This window comes from Fukomys damarensis, unplaced genomic scaffold (genome assembly GCF_012274545.1).
Source record: "Fukomys damarensis isolate Sample0158 unplaced genomic scaffold, DMR_v1.0_HiC HiC_scaffold_2, whole genome shotgun sequence".
Taxonomy (NCBI): domain Eukaryota; kingdom Metazoa; phylum Chordata; class Mammalia; order Rodentia; family Bathyergidae; genus Fukomys; species Fukomys damarensis.
This window is the reverse complement of record NW_022900914.1, coordinates 29,272,662-29,277,739: the sequence shown is the minus strand read 5'-3', so window position 1 is coordinate 29,277,739 and position 5,078 is coordinate 29,272,662. Positions and strand designations below refer to the sequence as shown.

Sequence of the window (5,078 nt, the reverse complement as noted above, 5' to 3'; positions counted from 1 at the left end):
TTTTATATAATTTTAAGCAGTATTTAAAGGCATTGAGCTTAAGTACTGGGAATACATTTGCGATCTCATAGGAGGTTAATGTTCAGTTGGAGTTTGTAATCTGTGGGTGACCAGAGATGTTACAGTACAGTGACCATCAGTAGTGATAGCATATATGGGACTCTTATGTAAGGTAGAGGACAGGCTTCCCAGAGCAGAAGTGTCTTGAGGTGAGACAAATGTGAACAGGACAGAGGGAGAAGAGGGAAGATGCAAAAAAGAAACTCTCACTTGAGAAACTGAGAAGTTTAGAATTTGTGGTGCACAGGAGAGAAGAGAGTGAAGGATGGTCAGTGCCGGCTGGAAACTAAGTTTTAGATGCATTGCAAACTGTGTTATGGAACCTATCCATTGAATGTGTTGGTCTTAGAAGAATAGGAAGTAATGTTAGAATATAAGACTACTGTGGCTATAGTGATAGCTCTTAGATGGTAAATAAACTGGAAATAAATAGATATGGACCCAGCTGAGATAAAGATGGACATTTAAGTAAGAAACATCTTATCTAGCAATAGATTTATACATGTTTTGAGTATTACTAGCATCCATCACACCTAGATTTATAATAGAAAGTTTAAATTTAATTTGAGGAAGTAAAGGAGGCATATAACTGATTAGAATAAAGACTAATAATGGAGTCTGGTGAATAGAAGTGAACTGTCGGGGAAGTCTACATCCTTTCTTAGCACAAGAAAACATTCTTCTTTACTTGGGTGGGGAAGTGTTTCTCCTGGTCCCTGTTATCCCCTTGTTTTAGGGGCAGACAATAACAGTGATGCCATTTGTCTCAGGAATGTTCATTCCTGGTCAATCTCCTAGTTTACTGTCTATTTTTATTTTAATTTCCATTAATATGGATGACTTCCTCACTCTCTCTGGCCCTTTCTCTACCTAGCTGTCTCACTCACATGCTAACTAAACTATCCTCTACAACATCAAAGTGTGTGTCCCCAGATCCCATATTAACTAATATTTATTTCATAAAACTATGAAATTACTCTCATGAAACTAAATTTTCTAAACTATATATAGGTTTAAAACTTAAGCTGGGCACAGTGGTGCACACCTATAATTTCTACTGCTGAGGGAGGCCAAGGAAGGAGGATTGCAAGTTCAGTTCCCCTCTGGGCAATTATGTTAGACTTTGTTTCACAAAGGACCTGAGTCTGTATATTGTTGGTGAGTACTCCTGGGTTGATCTCTAGTACTGCAAAACAAAACAAAAAGACTTTACATTTGCTGTGTAATAAATTATGAATCAGTTGATGAATTGTCCAAACAAAGTATTGCCAAAGGGAGAGAGAAGGGACTGAGAAGTAAACAAATACGGAGATAGCTTATATTGGAAAGAAATACTTCTTTAGTGGCTACAGTCTCGTATACTGTGCATATTTCTTTGGCTTTCTCACCCAGAATCTGTTTATTCATGTGTCCCATGTTACTGTGTAAAACTTTCTTCAGGGCAAGCTTTTGAGTGCAGTAAGCATGTCCACCCACCTGCCCTGAGAGATGGAATTCTTTGCCCATGCTCCTGAAACCTGAATAAAGAGCTACATTTTTAAAAATGTTTTCTTTCGAAACCGGAAGTAAGTGTCCTTCCAGGATAAAAGGTACAGGCATTCTAGGAGGAAAGGGATCATGAGAATTGGTTTTCAGCAGGTCTCTGAAAGAGAGTTCTAATGTGTGAAAAAGTTGATAGTCCAATGATGAGCAAAGGAGAATGAGTAACTGCCAGTGCATCTTTATCCACACGCTGAAGCTTCTGTGTCATGGTTTTTCATTTCTATAACTCATTTCTTGTTTGGTACCAGTTAAAAGATAATTACTTGGGCAGAGTGGGAGGGTGAGGGGACGCAGTGATGTCAGCTGCCTGTGGTGTACCACGGGGCTGGGGGTGAAGAGCTGTTGCACAGCCATTGGTACTTGTATGGAGGAAACAGCATACAAGCAAGAAGCCTACAGCCTCAGTTGGTGAAAAATTTTTCCTCTCAGATACTGAGAACTCTCACAATTGTTTATGTCATCCCTTCTTCTCCAGCCTGAAAATACCAAAAAGTTACAATCAAAGATCTCTTCATCTTATTGATAAAGTCATTACTAAGACAAAATGTCTGTCAGTATCAACTGCAGCATTTTAGATCAGTTCTATCCCTATCAGATGCCCTGTCTGATTGCCAAAGTTGAGGGCAAAGGAAATGGAATCAAGACAGTGATAGTCAAAATGGTTGACATTGCGAAGGTGCTTCATTGGCCTCCAGTGTATCCCACCAAATGCTTTAGTTGTGAGCTGCAAGCACAGACCCAGTTTGATGTATAGATTGACCATTACATTGTCAGTGGATCTCATGAAGCAAAGAAGCTGCAAGACATGTTGGATGGATTCATTAAAAAAATTTGTTCTCCGTCCTGAGTGTAAGAATCCTGAAACAGATCTGCATGTGAATCCGAAGAAGCAAACAATAGGAATAGGTATAATTTTTTGCTTGACATACATCATAAACTCTGCACGTTCATTCTCAAAGACCCACCTGAGAATAGTGACCGTGGTACAGGTAAAAAAGAAAAGGAAAAGAAAAATAGGGCAAAGACAAGGAAAATGGCTCTGTATACAGCATTGAGGCCCCCCCAATGAAATCAGTCTTCCCCCCAACACTGTCGAAGAGGAAGAAGACGAAGACTGGGGGGAGGATACAACTGAGGAAGCTCAGAGGCGCACATTAGATGAAATCAGCAACCATGCAAAAGTCTAGACACTCAATGATGATTTGGAAATAACTGTAGAAGAGTGTGTGAATATCCTGTTTGTTTTTATTAAGAAAAAGAAAGAAGAGGGCATTATTGTCTCATTTGACAAAGGAGTTGTTTCTGAAACAGAAAGACTAGATATAAAAGCCATGGGCCCTCTTGCTCTGACTGAAGTTTTTTAAAAAAAATTTCTAATAGTTATATTTGCTTTTTTTCCCTCATTGAGTTTATTGATACATTTTAGGTGTACAGTACAGTTACATTAATTATTGGGATCTTGTACCATTACATGACAGGCCTTGGTTCTCATTTTTTCCCCATACCCCTGCCCTCCTTTTACCCCCTCCACCCTCCCACTTACAAAGACTTTGTTTCCATTTTTTCCTTTTCTCATATTTTTTCTTTTCCCTTATTTCCTTTCCCCTACCCTTCCCACTTTCCCTACATCTTTAGCCCTTTTTTTCCTATTTCACATTGTCAGTTATCTCATTAGGAGCTTATGTACTATTACAGTTTATTCACACCAGAGAAACTATTTGGTGTTTACACATGTGTGACTTACTTATTTCACTTAGGAGTGTATCCTCAATATGTGTCCATTTTCCTATGAATGAATCTAATTTCTCATTCTTTATGGCTGAGTAGTATTCCATTTTATAGAAAAACCACATCTTCTTTATCTGGTTTCCAACTTATGGGCAAATAGGCTGTTTCCAAGTTTTAGCTATTACAAACTGCTGTTATAAACATGGGTTTACATATATCACTGTGATATGATTCTTTTAATTCTTTTGGCAAGATACCCAGCAGAGGGATGGCTGGGTCAAATGGAACCTCTAGTCCCAGCTCTTTGAGGTATCTCCATATTGATTGCCATAGTGGTTGCACCAGTCTGCACTCCCACCAAGAAGGGTTCCTTTCTCCTCACAACCCCTCCAAAATCTGTTATTGTGTGATTTCTTGTTAGCAGCCTTTCTTTGTGGGGTGAGGTGGAATCTCAGTGCTGTTTTAAAAAGCTTCTGCACTGCAAAAGAAACCATCAACAGAACTAAGAGACAACCTACAATGTGGGAAAAAATTTTTACCAGCTGCTCCTCAGACAGAGGAATATTAACTAGAATATATAAAGAACTGAAAACAATCAGACCCCCCATATATAAAGACCTGATTAAAAAATGGGCATCTGAAATGAACAGACATTTCTCAGACAAAGAAGTAAAAGCAGCAAGTAAATATATGAAAAAATGTTCTACATCACTGATCATTCGAAAGATGCAGATGAAAACAACACTGAAGTTCTTTTTAACAAGAACATTAGAGAACAAATTAAGAAACACAGGAAAGGAGCTAAAGGTGTAGGGAAGGTGTGATACGTAGGGGAAGAACAAAAAGGGAAAAGAAAAAAATGTGAGAGAATGAAAAGATGAAAATAAAGTGTTTGTAGATGGGGAGGGGAGGAGGGGGTGAAGGGAGGGCAGAGGTAAGGGGAAAAAAATGAGAATCAAGACTTGCCATGTAAAGGTACATGATCCCAACAATGAATGTAACTGTACTGTATCCCTAAATGTACCAATAAACTCAATAAAAAAAAAAAAAAAAAAAAAAAAAAAAGAAACAGGCGCTATTTCCTCCAATTATATCACAGCAACAAAAAAGCTCAACGATATCTTCTTCATGGTTTGGAGTGTGTGGTGACGATGCATTAAGCACATCTCCTGTCCAAGATCTGCATATCTTGAAGGAGATGTATGATGCAGACATTTGGAAGAGGAGGTCATCATCAGCTTGTTGAAAAGGCCTTTAGGAAGTACATTTTCAAAAGTGCTTGGCAAAGAGATCTGTGTCAAAGCAGAGCCATTTATAAAATGGTTGAAGGAGGTGGAGGAAGACTCTTCTGTTGGTGAAGAAGCTGAAAACATTGAGGTGGTTTACTCAAAGACTGCTAGTGTACTGAAAGTTGAAACTGTGAAATCCAACAAGGATGACGACATTGACATTGATGACATTTAAAAGGAAGGATGTGACCTACCTAATAGTGTAATGCTGCAAATTGTTCTCCATTATCAGCCAGAAGTGCAACATGTGTGTGCAGAAGCTAGAATGGCTTAACATCGTGCCGCACTTTATACTAAAAATCTATTACTGTGAGTGGTCTGTAATTAGGCCCAGTGAGACATCTAGGGAGTCCATACACATCAATGAGCAGATGTAGTTTGCTTATTTATAGCATGTTTCTTTTGGAAAAACTAGTGGTGGACATATTTGGATCACATTTGTATAGTTAAAAAGGATTT

General features: G+C 38.5%; 1 pseudogene; it reads left to right on the top strand.

The window, feature by feature from the left end:
* Nucleotides 1-2,139: 2,139 nt before the first annotated feature.
* Nucleotides 2,140-4,794, top strand: LOC117285745 (annotated as a pseudogene).
* The last annotated feature ends 284 nt before the right edge of the window (nucleotides 4,795-5,078 follow it).